The following is a 25,506-nucleotide window of genomic DNA, read 5'->3' as shown; positions in this document are numbered from 1 at the left end:
TAAAATGCATTAGCATATACAATACATGATAGAAGGTTCCCTGTCACTAGCAATGTGTGCATTGCAGCACTTAAAGGGGAACTATCAGCAGGTTAGACAAATCTAACCTGCTGACAGCTCCCTAGTGAGCCCACGGTGCTCAGGATGAAGGTATGTCTGTTTCCTTCATCCTTCGTTCCCGTTCTGGTAGCTGTGAAATACTCTGCCCAGTAAGCCATAAGGAGCACTGGGAGCAAGGCTACCACCCCTGAGCACCAGTCCTGCCCATGCCTGACCAGCCCCCTCAATTGAAAATCATAGCTGTGCAGGGGCGGGCCCTCGCCAGGATGCCCCTTCTAATGATTATCAATGGAGGGGGCTGGCTGGATCAGTGCTCGGGGGCAGGGCTGCTAATGGTATACTTGGCAGAGGATTTCACAACTAACAGCACAGGAACGCTGCTGACGATGAAGGTAAAGTGCTTAAGTGCTGCGGGCCCACTAGGGAGCTATGAGCAGGTTAGATTCATCTAAACTGGTGATAGTTCCCCTTTAAAGGGGTTATCCAGCGCTACAAAAACATGGCCACTTTTCCCCCTACTCTTGTCTCCAGTTCAGGTGCGGTTTGCAATTAGGCTCCATTTACTTCAATGGAACTGAGTTTCAAAACCCCACCCAATCTGGAGACAACAGTAGGGGGGAAAGTGGCCATGTTTTTGTAGCGCTGCATAACCCCTTTAACCTCTTAAGGATGCATGACGTACCGGTACGTCATGCGCCTGTAAGAGGTGTTCAGAGCGGGACCCTGTTAATAACCGCCGCGGTTCCGGGTGCCCCTTGTAGCCTGGGACCGCGGGTATTAGCGGGCATGGTCCGATTGCCGTGCCCGCTAATACAGTAATCAGATGCAGCTGTCAAACATGACAGCTCATCCGATTACCAGACGCAGCACTTCCCTGGTGTCTAGTGTAGTGGACGTTGTCCCGGAGGAGAGATCTCCGTACCTGCTGCCAGCCGGGGACCTCTCCAAGATGGCGCCATCCCCGACTCGGCACTCATTTGTTTTCGGCTGCAGCAGCCGAAAGCAAACGAGTGCCGATCTCATTGATCTTTGCTGTATAAGTATACAGCAAAGATCTCAATGAGAGATCAATGTGTACATACTAGAAGTCCCCCAGGGGGAATAACCCTAACCCCAGGGGGAATAACCCTAACCCCAGGGGGGCTTCTAGTATATGTGTAAAAAAAAAAAAAAAAATTGTTATTAGTAAAAAGCCCCCTCCCCTAATAAAAGTCTGAATCATTCCTCTTTTACCAGGTTTTAAATAAAAATAAACAAACAAATAAATAAATAAACATGTTTGCTATCTCCGCGTGCCCAATCGCCCGAACTATTAATTAATCACATTCCTGATCTCGCACGGTAAATGGCGTAAGCGCCAAAAAATCCCAAAGTGCAAAATTGCGCATTAGAAAAGTGAACATCATGGCGCAAAAAATGACACCTGACACAGCCCCATAGACCAAAAGATAAAAGCGCTATAAGCCTGGGAATGGAGCGATTTTAAGGAACATATATTTGTTAACAATGGTTTGAATTTTTTACCGGCCATAAGATCAAAGAAAAGTTATACATGTTATATATCGTTTTAATCGTAACGACTTGAGGAACATATATAACAAGTTTTACCCCAGGGCGAATGGTGTAAAAACACAGTCCCCCAAAAATGCGTTTTTTTTTGTTCAATTTCATCACACTTTGAATTTTTTTCTGGTTTCGCAGTGTACTTTATGCAAAAATTCAGCCTGTCATTGCAAAGTACAATTAGTGACGCAAAAAATAAGGGCTCATGTGGGTCTCTAGGTGGAAAAATGCAAGTGCTATGGCCTTTTAAACACAAGGAGGAAAAAACGAAAACGCAAAAACTAAAATTGGCCCCGTCCTTAGAGGGTTAAGCAGTAGTGGGTGAGCAGGACATGACAGCCTTGCAGTTCCTGCCACAGACGTTGGTGGCAGCAGGGAGCCCGGTGTCAGCTCTTACTGCTACCAGCCAATGTCTACATGCATTTTAAACAAAAATGGTAGACTGTCTTTACCCAGTACCTGTAAATGGGAATTAGGAGCAGTGTTCTCCATGGCAAGAGCCAGCTGAGGCATAGAACAGCTGCACAGGTTCCTTTCTCTTGCATGTAAACTGCCTCGAATCATGCCTGTCTGTTCCGTCAAATTGATGTTCTTAGTGCTGGCTTTTCATCTACTTGTTACCGTGCACCCTCACATGGTGAGCTGTCTAAAACTGCAGTTTTTTTTTTTATATTAATACAGTATACTATAGCTGAATCAGGAGATTGCACAGTCTAGTGCCCTACTGGGACAAGAAAAAAGGTGAAAATAAAGTAAAAAATAAATAGATAAAAGAAAAAAAAAAACATAAAAAAAAAATTACATTATTTAACCTGCACGGAAAATGGCATAAAGAAGAATTGGGAAAAAATTAGCCTTCGTAAAAATATGAAAAATAATCAAAAGGTTGCCTGTACTCAGATATAGTACCACTAAACACGTCAACTCATCCCGCAAAAAACAAGCCCCAACACAGCTCTGTAAAAGAATAAATAAGTTATAGCTCTCAGAATATAGCGATACTCATTTTTTCTAAAAAAAAAAAAAAAAAGATAAAAAATATATAGCTTTTATGAAAATAATAAAAGTAATAAATATAAGTAATAAACCATAAAAAAGTTTATGCATCAGGCATTGAGGCAAGAACACATTTAACATGTGAGATATAGAGATAAACTACATATATATATATATATATATATATATATATATATATATATATAAAGCACATCCCATGAGGCCCAGAATGGTACCAATGAAGACGCTGGTCTTGTCTCGCTGGTGAGTAACACCTCTTTTTTATCGTATGTCAGCCCAAGCCCAAAGTTTTCAAAGTGCTAGAAAGGACACGGTAAAGTATATACCGAAATGAGTGCCTGGTTTTAAAGAGTCACTGTCGTTTTTTTGATGTTTTTTTTTGCAGAAATCAATAGTCCAGGCGATTTTAAGAAACTTTGTAATTGGGTTTATTAGGCAAATATGCCATTATCTGCATTCAAAAAGACTTTTCCCAGGTCCCCACCTTCCTCCTCTTGTGACTTGTTGCATCAGACACAACCCTGTCTGTTCTATAGAGAGGGGAGGGGGGAGGAGGGAGTTAGTCGGCAGCAGAGAGCAGAGACGGAGGTGGGTGACAGTGGTATTCAGAGGTCTCAGAGGTCAGTGCTGACTGTCAGAGGAGATAGCCGGGTTATTAACTGTAGATTAACTCTTTGTTGTCCTTTTTTGGTGCCTCATCTCCCTCCACCCCTCCCCTCTCCATAAGACAACCATGAAGACAGGAGGGGGAGCTTTAAACTGTTGTTTTTTTTTATGATAAAAATGCATTTTTAGGCTAATAAACCCAATTACAACATTTCTTAAAATTGCCTGTACTATTGATTTCTGGAAAAAAAAAATTAAACGACAGTGACACTTTAAGGGTTTAGCTCTGAAAATGACCATGATTGAGAAGAACTTGGACCAGAGTATTAATAGAACTCCTGTAAGCTGGCAACTTCACAAAACTGTGATCACTCCGACCACTTCTGCAATGACTAACATGCCAAAACATTAAACACAGAGGGACATTTTAAGCTTCTGTTTATAAGAATTAAATATATTAAATCACCACTTTTTGAGTAACAGATGACTTTCTAATCTGAGGTGGGTAGTCAAGGTAGAGTTCCTCATAGGCTGGGTTCTCACTGTTCAAGCTTAACATAAACTTTTTATAAGTATACATTAAAGGCCTGTCCTATCTCCACATTTTCAGCTTACCCCCCGTCGTAACCCTGTCTTACATCCTGGTTCGCCGCACCTGGGGGTGGGGGTTGGTAATGGGGAGAGTGAAGATGGAACGGTGTTGCCAAGCTGAATGTTTCCAGGGACAATTCGAGCCCTGGAGACATGTGGGATATCAGATGGAGACATAACATGAGTAAAAATAAATTTACCAGCTCCCGACCACCTCTATCATAGTTAGTAGAGGTGGTCAATATACTAGGCAATTGCTGTCAACATCACAGACTTCAAAAGAAAGCAATTTAGCTAATGTATAGCATTTGCAAAATTTCATTTTTTTGCATTTGCTATTATCCAAAAAATATTGAGGTCATGGCTAAAATCGGATGTTGATGTGCACCATACAACAGAATCTGTGGGAAAAATTATTTGTAACATATATAAATTTTTGTACATAGCAAAAAAAACAAACAAACATAATGTAATTACAGTATACTGTCAGTATACCCTAAAGCTAGAGCCCCAAGCTGTCCATCTTTACTTGCCTCAACTACCCTAAGCGGTAGAGGACAACTTGGCGATGGCCCCTTTCTGTGCCAAAGGTGAATACACAGAACGCAGACAAGATGAACAAACAGATACGAGAAGTAAACTAGCCAGGGATCAGAATCTATAGAGCAGTGAAGTACAAAATCAGAAACAGGAGAATAGTCAAATAGAAATAGCGGAGGGTCAGAACGACAAAGTAAGAAAGACAGGAGAAAATGCTAGCATGCTCAACAGAGACTAATAGCAAGCACCAGAGTCTGAGTTAGTGAACTGTTTATGGGATGCAAGGAATCAGATAGGACTGAACTCTGACGTCTCAGTCACAAACAAAAAGGAAAAGGAAAAACTAGAGTGGTAAAGAAAGTGGTCAATCCCAGAAACCAAACCAAACTGAACTGACAGATAGAGGAATCTCAGCAGAGCAATCGATGGGTGTGGTGGAGATTCAATAACCACAGCAGCTTTGTTCAGACAAGGCACAACAGGAAACAACAAAAGCACAAAATAATAGCTGAACCTGCCTCCTCCGCCGTACCTTATGGCCAGAAGATAGCGCAAAAGTCTAAACAAGTGCCGGTGTTACAGCAGTCCTCCACTTCTGCAGCTGACTTAAAGCGAATGTACCATCAGGTTTCAAGTTTTTTATATGAATAGACCAGCGTGGGAATGCCGTTGCGGTGGTCCTTTTTTTTAACCTGGTTCCTGGGTACAATGCTGGTCTATTCCCAGGCAGGCCAGCCTCCAGTGTGATGAAACACCCTCCCCTCTGTGGCGCGGCCCCATTGATTCTAATGGTGCCTCGTCACAGAGGGGAGAGGTGTTGTCACACTGGGGGCGGATGGGCCCGCCTACAGTGCTTCAGGCCGGAAATAGATAAGTGCCGTGCGCTGGAACCAGGCCAAGGTTTAAAGAACTTATTGCAGCACCGGTATCCCTGCACCTATTCAGATAAAAAGGCGATGTACCTGGTTGTACATTCGCTTTAACACCCTCTCTCTTTCCTAGTAGTAACATCAAGCACCTTCCACTTAGTCACTGCAGATATGTCCACTTTCCCAACAGTCACAGCTTTGACTTCCCTGGGAGTCGCAGAATCCCTCCAGCACTTTCCTACACTTTTTGCCTTTGGTCATTGTTCTTTCCATTTCATAAAAAAAACCACGTCCGACAGCAACTGAATACAAATCTTTACATTCGTAGTCAACTACAGTGGTCATGGTGATGCCGTCCAGAACAAGAAACTTTTAGGCCACCTCATGCCACCTCTGTCCATGTCAGGAACTGTCCAGGCAGGAGAGGTTTTTTATAGGAATTCGCTGCTGCTCTGGACAGTTCCTGACATAGACAGAGGTGGCAGCAGAGAGCACTGTGTCAGACTGGAAAGAATACACCACTTCCTGCAGGACATACAGCAGCTGCTAAGTATGGGAAGACTTGACATTTAAAATAGAAGTAAACTACAAATCTATATAACTTTCTGAAAACCCCTTCAGATGGACATAAACTTAGTTGTAATAATGGGAGTGATGATATGGTCAGATCCCATTTCACACCTACCTGACTGTTAAATGGGAATTAATCTAACCAGCTGATATCTCCCTATTGTGCACAGGGCGCTGAGGATGCAGATATGTCTCTTACCTTCATCCTCGGTGCCGTTCCCGTGCAGTTGTTAATATAATCGTATCTTCAGTAAAGATGTTAGAAGCACTGGGGGCGGGGCAATCATTCCCAGAGCACCGATCCAGCCCGATGCACTTATAATTATTGGAAGTGGGGGGCCGGCCAGGGGCGGACCAGTGCTTTGGGGGCGGGGCAGTGCTCCACACAGTCTTACAGGAGACACCATTACATTAACAACTGCCTGGAATCAGCGCCGAGGATGAAGGTAAGAGACATACCTTCATCCTCAGTGCCCAATGCACAATAGGGGGCTTCCCCTTTAAAAGAATTGCATAGCAGTTTTTTAGCACTACACATTTTTGGGAAGTAAAAAAAAAAGACACGTAATAACATGAAGAAAAAGCAATTACGTCCTGGGTAATGTGGTCCGTGCTCAGTACGCACTAACAGGAAATGGTCACTTCCTGTGAAGATATTTAGTCTCAAGGTTTCTCAAAATGTAAACGTACAGATGCTATCTCTGCAAGGTTCCTCCGCCTTTGCACAGCTATACGTTTAGAATGCTCCATGTAGATACATTGCAAAAGCATCTTATTGATAGCCAACTTTTTAATGTACCTTCTGTAGATGAGCATCTGGCATCATGCTCAGGTCCAATGGTTTGGCCAATCTTTAACTGCCCCTCCCCATCATCCATCTACCCGGGGCTGTTACTGCCATGAAGCCAAATGAGTTTATTGCTCAGGGCGGCAGATTTATAGAGTCTCTGAAAGGCGGCATGTTTTATGGAGTGGCCATAAATCAGGGATGGGGAACCTTTGGCCCTCCAGCTGTTGCAAAACTACAATCCTCATCATGCCTGAACAGCCAAAGCTAAAGCATGATGGGAATTGCAATTTTGCAACAGCTGGAGGGCCAAAGGTTGCATACCCCTGCCAGTAATGATACTGTCTGACAAAGCTGGACACAATGCAAGAAGGTCAGGACTGCAAATGCTTTGTGGGTATTGTTATATGCTTTAGCCATCACAACACTGCCCCTTTAAATGGAGCACAGGGTGTAATGGTAGTATGACCATGAATAAGATCACCAGGAGTAGTCACAATGCATTGACTTTTGTATATGTCAGGTGCTTTTATTCTTGGACAAGCAAAAAAGATTGAAAAAGAGTCTACACACTCGGAAAACTTTGGAAACTTTGAAACTTTTTCTGTCTTGTCCTGGATGGAAGGTGGTGCCGCGACAGGGGGATTGATGCAGGGCCGTCTTACCCATTGGGCAGGGTAGGCGGCTGCCCGGGGGCCCTTGCGTCCTTGGGGGCCCCTGCCCACTGTGACCTGTATTTTTTGCTTTATAAGACGCACTTATAAAACTAAGTGCGTCTTATAAAGCGAAGACGGCTCCCAAGCAGTGCTGAGCACCGCAAGGAAGCCGTCCCGCCCGCCCCCTCTATTGCCGCTCACTAAGCATATGCATAGTGAGCGGCCCTGAGCCACCCCCTCCGCCCGCCCCTTCTATCGCTTCTCAGCTGACAGCCGATCAGAAGCCCAGGAAAGTGCAATGAGCAGCACTTTCCTGGGCTTCTGATCGGCTCAGCTAAGTGGCGATAGAAGGGGCGGGCAGTCCAGGAACTCACCCGTCCGGCGGCCCCAGCAGCTCCTCTCCCGGCAGCACGCACTCCCGACATCCTCCGGCACAGGCAGCGGCGTACAGAGACGCGGCCTGTGTCCTGGATGTGTCATGCAGCAGGTCACTTCCGGCACAGGCAGTCTCTCTGTACCCCGCTGCCTGTGCCGGAGGATGTCGGGAGTGCTCGCTGCCGGGAGACATCAGCTGCTGGGGCCGCCGGACGGGTGAGTAACTGGTTTGTTGTTTTGGGGGTCACTGGCTACTATGGGGGGCACTGGCTACTATGGGGGACACTGGCTACTATGGGGGCACTGGCTACTATGGGGGGCACTGGCTACTATGGGGGGCACTGGCTACTATGGGGGACACTGGCTACTATGGGGGCACTGGCTACTATGGGGGGCACTGGCTACTATGGGGGCACTGACTACTATGGGGGCACTGGCTACTATGGGGGGCACTGGCTACTATGGGGGGCACTGGCTACTATGGGGGCACTGACTACTATGGGGGCACTGGCTACTATGGGGGGGACTGGCTACTATGGGGGGCACTGGCTACTATAGGGGTGCTGGCTACTATGGGGGGCACTGGCTACTATGGGGGGCACTGGCTACTATAGGGGTGCTGGCTACTATGGGGGGCACTGGCTACTATAGGGGCACTGGCTACTATGGGGGGCACTGGCTACTATAGAGTACTGGCTACTATGGGGGGCACTGGCTACTATGGGGGGCACTGGGTACTATAGGGGTACTGGCTACTATGGGGGGCACTGGCTACTATAGGGGTACTGGCTACTATGGGGGGCACTGGCTACTATGGGGGGCACTGGCTACTATAGGGGTACTGGCTACTATGGGGGGCACTGGCTACTATGGGGGGCACTGGGTACTATAGGGGTACTGGCTACTATGGGGGGCACTGGCTACTATGGGGGTACTGGCTACTATGGGGGGTACTGGCTACTATGGGGGGTACTGGCTACTATGGGGGGCACTGGCTACTATGGGGGGCACTATATGGGGGAATTGGCTACTATGGGGGGCACTATATGCAAAGATGGGGGGGATTTGATGGCGGCGGTTGGGGGGGGCCCAATTCGCACCTCTGCCCAGGGGCCCATAATGCTGTTAAGACGGCCCTGGATTGATGGTGGAGCTGACTTGTGTGTATGCAGTTATTATAAGCTGCAAGTTTCCTGTACACACTGAGGGTGGGTTCAGACTACAGAATTCTCGCGGATAAATTCTGCCGAATTTCGTCGCTAGAACGTGCTCACGGCCGTGTGCCTTTCCGACGGCTCCATAAACACCATTCTATGGGCCGGCTGATTCCGCTATCCCCTGAAAGAATTGACGTGTCAATTCTTTGGGCGGAAGGCAAAATCCGCCCGTGCATGGAATGGTGTCTACGGCAGAGAGAGGGCGGAGAGGCGCGTGACCGTGAGCGCGTACAGGCAACAGAATTCGGCTAAATTTATCCGCGAGAATTCCGTAGTCTGAACCCACCCTTACTTATGACTTTCAATAGACTGGGGAGGTGTGGCCATACACCTTCAATAACTGTCTTTCCCATCCTCCCCTACATATGAACAATTGGCACAGTCAAAAATTCCTGTGTTCCCTATGTGGAGGGGTAAGCTGTAGCCAGACTGCTCTAGCGGTGGATTATCTCTCCCAGAACAAAGGGCTCGGGCAGTGATTTTCCATTACATCATCTGTCGGTGGAGTCTTGGGAGAGCTCCATACAACATACTGTTGGCCGAACCTGCCCCTTGTGTCTTACATAACTATAAAGTGTATGGGGACCTTCAGTTTAGACACTATGGGGGAGATTTATCAAACATGGTGTAAAGTGAAACTGGCTCAGTTGCCCCTAGCAACCAATCAGATTCCACCTTCCATTCCTCACAGACTCTTTGAAAAATGAAAGGTGAAATCATCTGATTGGTTGCTAGGGGCAACTAAGACAATTCTACTTTACACCAGTTTGATAAATCTCCCCCTATAAGCTTGCCTGAAGCGTGTCTGAAGCGTGTCAGAATTTTGAGGCAGATTTTGCCACTTTTTTCGTGCACAGTGTCGCACCTTAGGCCACACCCCTTTTAAAACTTAGGTCACGCACCCACCAGAAAAGTGTCTCTTAAGTGTCTAAAATGCATAATAAATATGAAGACAAGTTCAGTGCGCCAGTTTATGGACACCTTGGTACTCTTGAGGAAAAAAAATGTTTAAATAAACTGGTGCCAGAAAGTTATATAGTATAGATTTGTAATTCCTTCTATTTACAAAAAAAACCCTCAAGCCTTCCAGTACTCATCAGCTGCTGTATGCCCTACAGGAAGTGGTGTATTCTTTCCAGTCTAACACTCCACAATTCCCCAGATATTAATCCTATTTAGCGTGTGTGGGATGTGCTGGAAAAAGTCCAATCACAGGAGGCCACACCTCACAACATACAAGACGAGAAGGATCTTTTGCTAAAGTCATGGTGCCAATACCACAGAACGCCATCGGAGGTCTTCCGGAGTCCATGCCTCATCAGGTTAGCAGTTTTTGTAACATAAAAGCAGACCTACACAGATACAGTGGTGCCTTGGATTAGGAGCATAATTCGTTCCGGGACCGCGCTTGTAATCCAAATCTACTCTTAAACCAAAGCCAATTTTCCCATAAGAATTCATTGAAATGCAGACAATTGGTTCCACGTCCCAAAAATAATGATTTTTTTTATTCTGAATAACAGGTAAAACAAATAAAACAAATGTTTAGAAACAGCAGAATATGTGATATTATAAGTTACTGTACAGTTATGGAGAGGATGGGAAACACAAGGACTGACAGAGACTGCAGGGAGCATGAAGGAATGAGCAGGGCAGATGTGGGCACATACATGCAGCGCTCTCTGTCCGGGGAGAGAGGGGTTACAGCTATGGAGAGATTACCTCCACAGTCCTGTCCCCTGATGTAAGCCCCAGCCTGAAGTGGATCTGCTATGATTTGGAAGACGAGGGAGACGTCCTGGGTCAGAGTACAGGGCTGTAGACCCCACTATGTAGACCATGCCCCTCCTCCACTTGCACTCCCACCCATTACAGGGAGCTCTTAAACCAAAGCAATGCTCTTAAACCAAGTTACAATTTTGAAAAACTGTGAGCTCTTCTTCAAAACACTCTTAATCCAAGTTACTCTTAAACCAAGGTACCCCTGTATTTTTAATGTTATGTATACAATTCAGCCAACTTACCGTCCAGTGTGTGCTGTCTTTTCCTCTGATGGTCTCCCGGCTGTAGTCACCTATACTCTTAGGTCTCCTGCTTTTCTTTTCCTTTACTTTTCACATCTGTCTAAATTTCTATCTATTTCACACGCTAAGAAATCTTTCTCCGAAGCTTCCTCCTTACTTTGGTTCCTCTTTTATATCATAAAAGGAAGTTGAATATTTAGAAGCTGCAATTGTTCATGTCACATATTGCAGTGAAGGTGTTGTCCGGCCCATTGACCGAGTGCAGGGTTGGGAGTCTCCTATTGCAATGGGGCAGCGGTCACATGTGCGGGTCCTCTTCTCCTATACTACAACTATTCTGCACCCAGTCTATTGAATGTAATTCCAGTGATAGCGATGGGCTCCCCCTCCATTGATCCCATGCAGAAAAGGTTTTATAAGGTTCTTGTAGTGTAGTGCACTCTATATCGTATCCATCAGACCCTGGGTATACAGTTGTTTGTGTCGGTTTTCATGTTCAGAGTTGTTCTAATTTCTATAATGGCTTCTAATGCATTCCAGAACATTCCGCTCACCAATTACTACCTGTCTTATCAATAGGCTGACAAAGCGACCTTGTGACCTTCTTCCAGCCTTTATTGGTTCAGTTTCGATGCTTATACTATAGGGTCCTATTCCACGGCCCGACAATCGTTAGCGAGGGCTGCAGGGACATTGTTACACTTGTTTCATACATTACCTGTCCAGGCGCAGGGCTTCTCCTTCTCCTGGTCCCGCGCCGCAGCAGCTTCAGAGTGGCCTGTCTGAACTGACAGACCGCTCAGCCAATCGCTGGCCGCGGCAGTTCCGGCCAGTGATTGGCTGAGCGGTCTGTCAGCTCAGACAGGCCACTCCGAAGCTGCTGCGGCGCGGGACCGGGAGAAGGAGAAGACCTGCGTCTGGACAGGTAATGTATGATGTTTCGAAATCGTCGGTTGCCCGCCGTGCATTGCTATTTCACGTAGCGGGTGGCAATCGATGATTTTAGGTTTGAACCTAAATGAACGATCAGCCGATGACAAGATCATCGGCTGATCGTTCACTCTATTCCACGGAGCGATAATCGGCCGAATCGGGCCAATTCGGCCGATTATCGGTCCGTGGAATAGGCCCCTTATAATAAACTGTTATTTTTTATGTCAGGTTTTCTTCATAAACTGCTCTAGATGCGGCTGATCCTTAGTCAGAGGATACTGATCCTGGAAAACTTTTCTAAATTGGTTGAACAGGATGTGACTTGACTTTAGCCATGACCGCCTTTTCCGGCACAACTAAGAATTGTTGTGAGGATCTGACCAACAACATGTACTGTTACATTGCTATCTCTTACTAGTCCATTGAATGTCCCAAGACTATGACTCAGAAACAGAAATGTAGTTTTTGGTGATTGTATTTTAGTACAGTTCTTTCTCAATAACTCTGCTTTCACACACAAAAAAAAAACTTTGGTAGTAAGGACTGCAATCGTCCATTTAGAAACACAGATTTCTTGGCCATGGGGGCTGGAAGTGAGCGACGATCAGGGACTTTGCAGAGTCTTTACACTGCCCGAGAAGTTGATCAGATGGGCTGTATGAATGATCCTTGTATCGTTCATGCAGCCCTGGAAACTGACAGCCCAGATATGTATATATTGGGGTTTGGGATATGTATACAGTGGTACCTTGGTTTAAGAGTAACTTGGATTGAGAGTGTTTTGCAAGAAGAGCTCACAGTTTTTCAAAATTGTAACTTGGTTTAAGAGCATTGCTTTGGTTTAAGAGCTCCCTGTACTGAATGGGAGGGGGAGTGGGGGAGGGGTATTGTCATGATTGTGCCTGAAAAGGCATCAGTGTCACCCTCTGCGTGAAGATCCGACCTCTGCGCCAAAGCCTATGCTTTTGGCCATGATCCCTTCCTTGTTTTACTGTGTTTTCTACTTGTGTCTTCTGTGTTCCGGTCCATGTTTTCTTAGTTCTCCCTGCACTTTCCTTGCTGTGGTGTGATTGACAGGTCTCTTCACCTCTGGATTTCTTGTGTGTTTCTCCTGCTCCACCTATCCGCTTGGAGTCCGGGACTTCTGTTCCCTTATAAGCTTCTCCCTCCCTTCACTCAGGGCTCTTGATAGTTTTGCAGCTTGTCTGTCTGCTAGATCCTGCCTTTGTGATTTTGTCTGTATTCCTAGTTCCTGATCCCTTTGCTTGTTTCTTGTCTTTGTCTTTTGGTTTCAGTGTTCTCCTTAGTCCTCAGTTTACCTTGTTTAGTGCTCAGTTCTTCTTGCTTTATCTCTGGCTTTGGCTTCACTGTTCTGGCTTTGGCTTCACCGTTACCTGGTTGCATCTCTGGCTTTCGTCCTCCGTTCATTTGGTCCCGTTCCTTGCTGCTTTCTTGGTCCTGTCCTTCTGTGTGTCTTTGTGACTTTGCTTTGTCTGCTGTCATTGTACCTTGTTCGTCTGTACTGTGTCTTGTCTGTGTTCACACTTATTTGAGTGCAGGGATCGTCGCCCAGTTGCGGACTGCTTGTTTAGGACCTGCACTGCAAGTAGGTAGGGAGAGTGTGGGGGGTCTGAGCTATAGGGCCCACTTGTCCTGTGTGTCTTTGTTCCCGGGGGCCCTGACAGGCATGGTCTGCATAGCGGGGTCTACAGCCCTGTACTCTGATCCAGGAAGTCTCCCTCACCTTTAAAATCATAGCAGATCCACTTCAGGCTGGGGCTTGCATCAGGGGACAGGACTGTGGGGTGTAATCTCTCCATAGGTGTAACCCCTCTCTCCCTGGACAGAGAGTGCTGCTATACTGTGCTCACCCTATACCCTGCTCATTCCCACCTGCAGTCTCTGTCAGTCCTTGTTTTCCATCCTCTCCATTCCTGCTATAATGTTCCTGCACTCACACTAAGCTATACACACTGCTGCTATAATGTGCCTGCACTTACACTCAGCCATTCACACTGCTGTATAGTAAAGTTTCTGTCACTGTCCTCCTGCACAGCTTTGTGATTCTCACTTCCTAATTGGTCCATGCTGAACACACCCCTTCCCCATTGCTGTCATGTGACCACACAGACCACTGACAGCAGTCCTGCTTCTCTATTCTAGCCTGTTGTACTAAGCTACTGCATTTTGGGGATCTACTGCTCCTTTCTGTATCTACAAACTCCTGCTGTTTTTATCATTCTTATGCACTTACTATAAATAATACACCACATGCTGATTGCTATACTGTACAGTAACTTATAATATCATAGATTCTGCTGTTTTACCTGTTATTCAGAATTTAAAAACAAATCCTTATTTTTGGGGTGGGGAACCATTTGTCTGCATTTCAATGATTTCTTATGGGAAAATTTGCTTTGGTTTAAGAGTGATTTGGATTACAAGCACGATCCCGGAACAAATTATGCTCGCAATCCAAGGCACCACTGTATCTGTGCTGTCAGTTTCCAGATGACAAGTATCAGTCTATACTTACCAGCCATGCTTCTTGTGATTGCCCCCATATAGTAATAATGTCCCCCTGCATTGTCCCCCATATAGTAATAATGTCCCCCTGCAATGTCCCCATATATTAATATTGTCCCCCTCTATTGTTCCCATATAGTAATAATGTCCCCCTGCATTGTCCCCCATAAAGTAATAATGTCCCCTTGCATTGTCCCCCATATAGTAATAATGTCCCCTTGCATTGTCCCCCATATAGTAATAATGTCCCCCTGCATTGTCCCCCATATAGTAATAATGTCCCCCTGCATTGTCCCCCATAAAGTAATAATGTCCCCTTGCATTGTCCCCCATAAAGTAATAATGTCCCCTTGCATTGTCCCCCATATAGTAATAATGTCCCCCTGCATTGTCCCCCATATAGTAATAATGTCTCCCTGCATTGTCTCCCATATAGTAATAATGTCCCCCTGCAATGTTCCTGCAATGGTCCGTGCGGCGCTGAGGAGCTCCACCAAGACAGCCAAACTAGTCTACTTCAGACTATATGGGACTGAGGGGGCCCTGTGTTAGAAATCTTTAGAAGAGACAGGCCTGTGATAGGTGTAAGTGCATGAGGTACCCAGCTCAAGGATTCTACATAAGAAATCAATAACAGTAGCATAAACAATAATCAATAGGTGCATAGTTAACCCTTTGGCATACAGCCATGCTACACAGCATATAGAACACAGTGACACCTAGTGGCAGAAAATGGGTAGTGTAGGACCTTCAGTCAGATTGCACCTTAGCATTGGTACCTGATAACAGGTGTGCGGTGGCATACGTGTGCAGGCGTGCGGTGGTATACGTGCTCTTGGACACTGCATAAGGACAGCATACATAGGGACAAGCCGTCTCTCTTATGTAGTATGGGCTTGTAGAAGGGTTTAGTTGTCCTTGACTTTACTTGTAGAGAAGGCTAGGGGCTAACAACGGGCCTTGTCTAGCTAGTACAGTACTCTGTTAGGGCGACTAAAATTTGTGAAAAAAACTTGATAAAATAAATGTAAAGAAAGAAATGTTCCAGCAATTACCAATAAAATCCAGTATTTTTATTGAGTTATTCCATAAAACAGGTTACAAGAAAAACGGCATCCTATCCATTGTGCTAGACGCGCTTCGGCTTGCATTAGGCCTTGATCACAGGGGGACCTGAGTCTTGCATGTGTGGACTTGTAGCGTATAATTTATTACTTGATAGAAAAAGCTCTTACTCATGATTTAACAGATACCACCATAGAGATCACAGAGTGCTGGTACGAGTAACGGGTGTAGCTAGCCACTCAAGGTTCCCCAAGATGGCTGAGTGAAGATCGACAGAGTACTTCGGCTTTAACTGCTCTTTGCTCCACTGCAGGCAAATCCTAATACTTTCTGGAACGTCCTGACTAGTGTAGAGAGTGTAACCGTTGATGTAGACAAGGTTTTACCTCTAGGGTAGTTACCTCACCTTTAGCACTGCATAGTGGGCTTGTAATAACTTCTAGAAAGAATCAGCAGCATCTAGTCCCTGTCAGGGGACCTGGCCTCCGGGCCAGGTCCTGGAGTAAACTTCTGCAGGAACAACTCTCTTTCTGTGCAGGTTCTTTCTGAATACTGAGAGGACAGCTCAACTCAACTAGTAACTAACAGGTTGTTAAACAGTGGTGGACGGGCCTGAGCTCGCATTGGAAGCTTCTGGAAAGGTTGAGCGTGTGATGGTGTGAGGTCAGTGTGTGGTGTGGTACCCAGTCTAAGGATCAGACAACAAAAAGAGCAACAAGTATATAGTTAACCCTTCATTCTACCTTTAGCTGTGCAAAGTATATAAGGACAAGTGAGACACCCAGTGGCAGATACAAAGAAGACAACTCTGAGCTCAGAGTGTGGCACATACATAGGAATACCTAACAAAAGGTTGTGCTGAGACGTAGTGTTACACCTGCACAGGTACACTCCACTACCACTGGTCCTGCCCATCCACCCATGATTGATAGATTTCTCCCTATCACTTTATAGGGCAGCAAACTGGGACAGGTTCCCTTTAAGATTCTGTTTAATACACCATAATCGAAGTGATTGATGTCCTTCGCTTTACCTTCGCTTATTTCTTCAGCACTTGTCTGTAACTTCCTGACAGAAAACAAGCCCGTACTGCGGGAAGCGTTGGAGACCGCGGTAAATAACCCAGGTTGAATCTGTCTTCGCAACAAATTTGTCTCATTGTGCAAGACAGAAAAAGTGAGTTCCCATGGCAATGTAGATGGACTTTCCAGGCGAAATTCTCCTCAATCACTTCATGGGATCACCATGGGACCTCCCTTTAAATAGCGGACGTTCATCGGTTTCCAACAGGGGAGAGATGTGGCAGAAATGGAGCTGAATGGTCTTGCAAGACTGCTTGGTTGCCAAGGAAACAGAAATGCTTCTCCGAAGCCCCAAATGTTCCTTGTTGCCAGGCAGCCCAGAGACGCTTCAGGCAATTTCAAGGACTGTCCGGCACTTTGATGCCATTTGATGTTTTTTTTTATCTATATTTGATGTGGAAGGGAGAAAGGATTCCTGAGATAAGTAATAACCCATTCAGTACCGGGAACGGACGATTACACACAGGATATTACGCAGCTTTGCCATTGGGTTAGACTGCGATATCTCTAATATGCTGGACTTATGCAATTACTATAGCCAAGCCTGATGGATATGGTCCGTACCTCTGTATGCCTCTAATTTAAAGGGGAACTCCAGCATTTTTTTTCTTTCAAATCAACTGGTTTCGGAAAGTTATATTAATTTGTAAATTACTTCTATTTAAAAATCTCCAGTCTTCCCATACTTATCAGCTGCTGTATGTCTGGCAGGAATTGGTATATTCTTTCCAGTGTGACACAGTGCTCTCTGCTGCCCCCTCTGTCCATGTCAGGAACTGTCCAGAGCAGCAGCAAATCGCCATAGAAAACCTCTCCTTCTCTCAATGTGTAAAGTAACATATTTGGGTATTTATACGTGTCTAATATTTGACATAAATTTATGTTACAATCTTTTATTTTTATCCATTTTACAACATATAATGTGCAAAATCAATGCCTGTATTGTTATAACAAAAACAATCTTTAATAAAATATTAAAAAAAAAAAAGAAGAAGAAAGGTGGCAGCAGAGAGAACTGTGTCAGACAACAAAGAATGCACCACTTTCTGCAGGACATACGGCAGCTGATAAATACTGGAAGACTGGAGATTTTTAAATAGATGTAAATTACTAATTTATATAACTTTCTGAAACCAGTTGATTTAAAAGAAGAACATTTTTGCCGGAGTACCACTTTAACACCTAATCCAGGTGGAATAAAATTGATCTGCTCTATTATGCTCTGATAAAGTACTTAAAGTGAATGTACCATCAGGCCCGGGCTGAAGCAATGGAGGCGGGCCGACCCACCCCCAGTGGGAGGAAACCCCCGTCCCTCTATGATGCAGCTTCATTGATTCTAATGGAGGCATGTCATAGAGGGTCAGGGGTTTCCTCCCACTGGGGGTGGGTCGGCCCGCCTCCAGTGCTTCAGCCCAAGCCTGATGGTACATTCACTTTAAAGGGGTACTCAAGAAAAAAAAATGTATAAACTAATGTCAGAAAGTTATATAGATTTGTAAATTACTTTTACTAGTCTTCCAGTACCTGACATGGACAGAGGTGGCAGCAGAGAGCACTGGGTCAGACTGGAAGTACACCACTTCCTGCAGGACATACTTGCAAGACGTGTATATTAGGCCTTATTTTTGACTATCAGATCCAATGAGAGAAGAACCTAGCTTTTAACTCTGTGTATAGCTTAGGCCTCCTGCTGTCATGGTTTTGCAAAAAAAAAAAAACGCTGATCCGTTGGCACAGGGCCCATTGACCATCATCCATGGACTGCCCGCAGTCCCTCCTATTTCTGCACTACCATCTCTGTTGTGATTGCCTATCTAGTAAATATTAAAGTGTAACTGTCTTTTTTTTTTGCACGTTAAAATGTAACTGTCTTTTTTTTTTTTTTTTTTTTTTTAATCAGTAGTATAAGCGATTTTAAGAAACTCTATAATAGGTTTTATTAGGCAAAAAAAGTCTCTTTCTGTACTCAAAAAGCAATCTCCCAGCCTTCCCCCCCCCCCCCCGCCCCCACACACTTCTTATTTGTGCATTATCAGGCAAATACGTCTTCATTACAGAGAAGCCAGTGAAGACAGGTTCCACTGTGTCCATTATATCCTATGGAGGGGGGAGGGGCTGAGGAAGATGAGTGAGCAGGAAGAGGAGACATGAAGGTCAGCTGTTTGTAGACTGTCTGGGCACCTAAAATGCTGGATTCAGCGGTGAGAAAGGTCAGTGCTTATCTAAGAACTTGTTGAGAGAAGATTGCAGGGTGTTGTGCTGTGCAGGACTGCTCTGTGCTCACTCACTCCTCTCAGCCCCTCCCCTCTCCATAGAGCATAATGGGCACTAAAATTGCTTGTACTGTAGATATTTATTGTTTTCTGAAAAATGACCCTGAAATGACAGTTATGCTTTAAGGAGGGAATGTATTTTTCCCCGCACCAGAGCATAACGGGACAATTGTGCAAAATGTTTGTGCAAGCTCTGTCTGTGCAGATTTTTTTTAGTGCAACTTTTTTGCAGGAAAATGGAGATTGCACTAAAAAAATGCACAATATTGCCACTGTGCTGGTGCATGGGATGATAACGTTGTGTTATTCATATTCTGTATTCCTACATCCTGTTTCGCAGTACTGTACCTAACAGTACCAAACCGATCAACGTGATTATACCAAAGAGCGCGTCCAATTACTAAATAGAGGAACAAGGACATATATTGATACGATAGTTCTCTGTTCAGTCTCTGAATGCTGCACACAGACGTTGCTGAGCATCATGCTGAGCTATGGGGGATTTTTTTAAGAGCAGAGGTTTATGCTACACTGCATCTATCCTTCTTCCTGACGGCTCCTTCTCTATTATCAGAACATGTCTGCTTGCAAAAAAAAACAATTCCAGTTATAACCCTTTATCCTAGATTTGATGGGAATATAGTTCAGCAATATCTTGCTGCATGTTTTGTTGTTACATGTCATACATCATTATGGACAGCAGATGTCACTGTTGTAATTTGTGTCTACAGAGAATCTCTTTTCATTGGTTCTCTTTCTTTATACGCAGCTGAAAACTCCTAGTTCCCGTGGCGAGTCTCCACTGGAGGCCGCAGCTCCTACTCATATCCATGTCAGGTTGCTAGGCAATGTTACATGTCTGCTGCTCATACAGATCAATGCAGTACATATGTACTGCACCGATCTATTGGATGGGCACTCTAGTGCTTCAGCCTGCTGTAGACAGGCTGTACCAGTTGCAAAGCCAGGCAGCCATGGAAGGTCTAACAGAGGCTTTGGCTGCTCTGAAAATCACATCAGGAGGAGATGAACCATCCACTGCTCCAACATGGGTATTCTCTACGGCCATTTAAATACTATTGTCAGTTTACAAATCTGTGTATTTTTTTTTTTGGGGGGGGGGGGGGGGGTAGAGAACTTACAATACTGTTTTTCTATTCCATCAATCCAATCAATTTACTCTATGATCTGTGGTTGTACTGTTGCTTTAAAACAGTGCTCATAGTTTCCCACAATCTCCATTGCTTGTGGAAGCAGTGGAGACTAATAGTGGTTTTATACGGAGTGATAATTCGCCTGATCGCACGATTAACGATTTAGACGTTTAGACTGAACGATAAATCGTACAGAAAAATCGTTATGCGATCGTTTAAGCCTATCTCACACATAGGTGAAATCGTTGAAAGATTTGCAAATTTTTGGCGAACGACGATTTGAGAACATGTTGAAAGATCAAAATGAACGATTTCTCGCTCATCGCTTGATCGTTCGCTGCGTTTGCACGTACGATTATCGTTCGAATTCGATCGTTATTGTGCAAATTCAAACGATAAATCGTTCCGTGTAAAACCACCATTACTTCCAATATTTGATGGACAGACTGGGAAATAGGCACCTTAGTGGATTCCATACTGCCTCATAACTTAAGGCAACTGGTTATAAAACAAAGCAGACACATGTGGGATTATTAAGTAAATATCTATTAAAGGGGAACTCCAGCGATCCCATAAAAAAAAAAAAAAAGCATATAGGTGCACTCACTGATGCCCCATCGATTGTTTGACACCTTTCCCTGTTGTCTAAATGTTCACACCTGTACCAATCGGGAGAGTTAAAAAAAAAAAAGAGTCGGACTCCATAGGAGCCCATTATAAGGGGCCTATTCCACTGAGCCGATTATTGCTTCGTGGAATAGAGAGAACGATCAGCCGATGATTGTGTCATCGGCTGATCGTTCATTTAGGTTCAAACCTAAAATCATCGGTCACCACCCGCGCCTCGCTACGTGGAAAAGCGGTGCGCAGCAGACGACCAACGATTTGAAAATATCATATTTTACCTCACCAGGCTGCGGTCTTCTTCTCCCGATCCCGCGCCGCAGCAGCTTCGGAGCGGCCTGTCTAAGCTGACAGACCACTCAGCCAATCAATGGCCGGGACTGTCGCGGCCAGTGATTGGCTGAGTGGTCTGTCAGTTCAGACAGGCAGCCTTGAAGCTGCTGCGGCGCGGGATCGGGAGAAGGAGGAGACCGCAGCCTGGTAAGGTAAAGTATGAAACAAGGGCTGCAAGGAGATCGGTAACGATGTCCCTGCAGCCCTCGCTAAACGATTGTCGGGCCGTGGATCAGCTAGATAGGTACACTTTAAAAAAAAAACCTTACTGGTAATTTATGCCTAAATGACATAAGAGTTTAATTAGTCCCCTGGGGTGACCTATTGCTGTGGGGAGGGGCTCAGTTATTTAACCCCCCTCACACTATGTTGACGGTCTACTTCCTCCGTTATTGTCCTGTGTCCCCACTTATCTAGGAGTCACTAGTAGTGTTTTAAGACAGTTGAACAGTTTTGTTTGGTTATCTCTTTACAAGCTTGGAAAGTAGACACGTTGTGCAAGATGGAGGAACTAGTAAGCTGGGATCAGTTATCAGTTGCATGAGTGGTATTGTGTACTGTCAATAGCCTTGTAAGGCTAGGTTCACACTGTGTTTTTGAAATCCATTTTTTTTTTTCATCCATTTTTTTACCAAAAAAAAACCCGAAGGAAAATTGATGGAAAATTGATGCATTTTGGTACATCCATTTTAATACTTTTTTCCCATTGACTTCCATTATAAAAAAAAAAGGATCAACACACATCGGTTTTTTAACGTACACAAAAATGGAGTTGACTTTTTTGTGTATGTTTAAAAAAGGATGTATTATTTTTTTTTATAATGGTAGTCAATGGAAAAACTAACACAAACGCTGTCAGCTCTGCCGCCTCCCCTCTCTCCCCTGCCGCTGATACAAGATTGTAACAGCGGCAGGGGACATCAGCTTTATGGAATCTTTACGATCCCATAAGCTGATGTAAAATCACGAACTGGGCATTGAGGCAACAATGATCCCAGGTCGTGAAAGGGTTAAAATCCATTCCTGGCTTTGGCTTCAAAAATCTGCCAGATAAATCTCCCTGTGTAAACGCACCATTAGAGTTAGATTTCAGGTGTCATAGAAAGGGGTCTGTTTTTCTATATGAGTTTAGCACAAGGCCTCAACATGACAATATGTCAGAAAAGTCAAAGGGTCGGAAGCCTTTGCATTTGGTGCTTTGTTTTTCTTTTGTAATTCAATAAGCCTATCCTATAGCCTAGCCTATCTGGCCGATTATCGTTCTGTGTAATAACACAATGATCAGCCGATGACAACGATCAGGTTGACATAGGTTTGGACTTATAAATGTCAGGCACCGACCGCGCGTCGCTACCCGTAATAACGGTGCGTGGCCGGCGGCTGACAATTTGCAAAGTGCATACCTGTGCTGCTCCTGCGCTCTGCTTCTCCCCGGGTCCCGCACACTGCAGCTTCAGAGCGGCCTGTCTCAGCTTGACAGGCCGCTCAGCCAATCACTGGCCGGGACCGCCACGGCCAGTGATTGGCTGAGCAGCCTGTCAGCTAAGACAGGCTGCTCTGAAGCTGCAGCGCGCGGGACCCGGGGAGAAGCGGACCACAAGAGGAGCCCTGGACAATGGACAGGTAATGTATGCCTTTTAAAGCAAGGGCTGCAAGGACATCGGTAATGATGTCCATGCAGCCCTTGTTAAACGATTATCGGACTGTGTTTACAGTTATTATCGGGACATGTAATAGTACCCTAACAGTCTATAAATAATAAAGCGCTATATCTCCAAGACGTCCTTGGTATTAGTAGACGTGTATTTGACATGACTTCACCTTCCAGGGGGCAGATAGCGGAGGGGTCAGAGTTTAAACTGTGCAAAGCTCATTAGGTAGAAATGCAGACAAGGCTCCCTGTACCTTCACCTGCAGAGAACGCAGCGAGGAGACGGCTTCTCACAAGGAAAAGAAGGTCAGATAGAGGGGCAAGTTGAACATTTACAAGGGTGAAATAATGGCACATTCTTACCTTACAAAGTAAATGGAAGGAGTTATAAAATGTGGCTGTGAATAGGGCGATGTTTGTGCTCAGTGACGGACATTGTGTGTTAATACGCTGAACTATCACAAGATGCTTTCTACCCAGCATACATAGGTACGGCCAAAACAGGTTTATTACATCTCAGAAGAAAGGAAATTGAAAAAAAAAATCACCTTATAGACCTTTGTTTATTAACCCCTTTATGACCAAAGGTCATTGATGTCCAGGTGACAATGAAGCATTGTTCTCCTCCTCGCCTTCTAAGAGCCGTAAGGATTTCATTTTTCCACCTGTAGGGCTGGTTGGGGGCTCACTTTTGCCCATGAACTAAAGTTTTTTTTAAGGGTGCGTTCACACCTACAGGATCTGCAGCAGATTTGATGCTGTGTTCAGTTATTTAAATGAAATCTGCTGCAGAAAATCAGCTGCAAATCAGCTGCACCATTAAAGTCTTTTTTCCTTGAGAACCTTATTGTAATAGACTACAATACCAATTTCTTTTCTTTGTTTGTTTTACATATTTTTATTTACATAATGGAATAAGGGAATGTGATTTAAAGGGGTACTCCAGTTTTTTCTTTCAAATCAACTGGTATCAGAAAAAAAATTGTAATTTACTTCTATTTAAAAATCTCAATTCTATCCATATTTATCAGCTTCTGTATGTCCTGCAGGAAGTGGTGTATTCTCTCTGCTGCCACCTCTGTCCATGTCAGGAACTGTCCAGAGCAATAGCAAATCCCCATAGAAAACCTCTACTGCTCTGGACAGTTCCTGACATGGACAGAGGTGGCAGCAGAGAGCACTGTAGCAGACAGGGAAGAATACACCACTTCCTGCAGGACATACAGACGCTGCTACCTACTGGAAGAGTTGTGATTTAAAAAAAAAAAAAAGTAAATTACAAATCTATATAACTTTCCGAAACCTGATTTTTTGCCCCCTAGGGCACTTATATACACAATCAGTAGATTACATATACTGATCAATGCTATGCCATTGCATAGCATTGATCAGTATTATCAGTAATCTTCTCACTTGAATGGGATAAAGCTGCAGTACCTTGTAACAGTGCTACAATTAGATTAGCATTTGCAAATAGGAACAGACTTGCAGATGATTAACAAACTGAAGCTGCAATGCCCCCGTGAGCGATGTGGCCTCTTCAAACAGCTGATTGACAGTTGTATCAAGAGTCTAATTTAAAGACATACAAAAAGTCGGATTATTTATTCCTGTAACCCCACAATTGTAAAGTGATTATTATAAGAAAAAAGACAGTGTGTGCACATAGCCTTAAACCCTGCAAATTTTGCCAACAAGACGATTTAGACCTACACTTAAAGGGGTTATTTAGTATATTTTTTATATGTTTCTGCCTTTATATAAAACATAACAAGCTGTCACACTCGAGACAAGTTCATCTCAGAAGTGGCGGTGGCTGTGGTCAAATATAAAAAAGTTTTGAGTGATGGATAACCCTTTAAGGCATACCTGCCATTATAGTTCTTCCCCGATCAGGTAAAGATTTATAATGACAGGTGCACTTTAAAGACTGCCATATGCAAGCAAACAAAAGGTTAGAGCAGCAGGCAAAATTCTACCATTTTTTCTTTTTGTTTACTCAGAAAGCTGTTGGTATTTTTCTTTTTAAGACATTGATGCCATGTTCTCACTTCTGTCTAAGGGCCCTATTACACGGAGCGATTTTTAACGATTAAGGACTAACGATAAACAATCACAATTGAGATTGTTTATCGTTAACCTGAAATCGTTCACCATATTACACAGAACGATGGTCGTTAGTTACGATCGTTACTATGATTGTTATTGCGATCGTTACTATGATCGTTTATTCCTTCTGATCCCAGGAAAACAATGGACAATGTGCAATTACCCTGAGCGATTAGAGAACAAATGGGGAACTTAAGCGAACGAATGTGGAATTACAACAAACAATTAACAATAATTTCAGATTTAGATCTAAATCAACGATCAACAACATACAAACGATTTTCTGATCGTTGCCTGCAATTACACAGAACGATTATCGTTTCAATTTGAACGATTTTTTGCACGATAATCGTCACTTGTAATAGGGCCCTTAGTCTAAGGGTACTATTACACGGGCAGATGGTGGCCGGATAATAAATGTAAACGAGCGCCGATCTGCTAGATCAGCGCTCGTTTACTGGGCCTATTACACGGCCCGATAATCGTTTAACAAGGGCTGCAGGGACATTGTTACCGATGTCTTTGCAGTCCTTGTTTAAACGTTAGACATTACCTGTCCAGGTTGCAGGGCTCCTCTTCCTCTGTACTTCTCCCCGGGTCTGCGCGCTCCAGCTTCAGAGTGGCCTGTCTCAGCTGACAGGCCACTCAGCCAATCACTGGCCGCAGCGGTCCCGGCCAGTGATTGGCTGAGCGGCCTGTCAGCTGAGACAGGCCACTCTGAAGCTGGTGCGCGTGGGACCCGGGGAGAAGTACAGAGGAAGAGGAGCCCTGCAACCTGTATAGGTAATGTATATCGCCAGTCGTCAGCCGCGCACCGCCACGTGTAATGGCTCCTGTCAATTATAGGTCAGAACCTATATCATCGATCAGCCGATGAC

The 25,506-nt window shown here is 44.6% G+C and overlaps 1 protein-coding gene across 1 annotated transcript in view; it reads right to left on the bottom strand.

The window, feature by feature from the left end:
* Window positions 1–11,026, bottom strand: part of FGR (FGR proto-oncogene, Src family tyrosine kinase) — a 52,588-nt gene extending 41,562 nt beyond the window's left edge. Inside the window, exon 1 of the mRNA XM_069971631.1 lies at window positions 10,876–11,026. The gene's annotated coding sequence lies outside the window, so the exon portion shown is untranslated. The remainder of the gene's footprint in view (window positions 1–10,875) is intronic.
* Between the last annotated feature and the right edge of the window lie 14,480 nt (window positions 11,027–25,506).

Source organism: Dendropsophus ebraccatus, chromosome 5, assembly GCF_027789765.1.
Source record: "Dendropsophus ebraccatus isolate aDenEbr1 chromosome 5, aDenEbr1.pat, whole genome shotgun sequence".
Classification (NCBI taxonomy): domain Eukaryota; kingdom Metazoa; phylum Chordata; class Amphibia; order Anura; family Hylidae; genus Dendropsophus; species Dendropsophus ebraccatus.
This window is presented reverse-complemented; position numbering and strand designations above follow the sequence as displayed.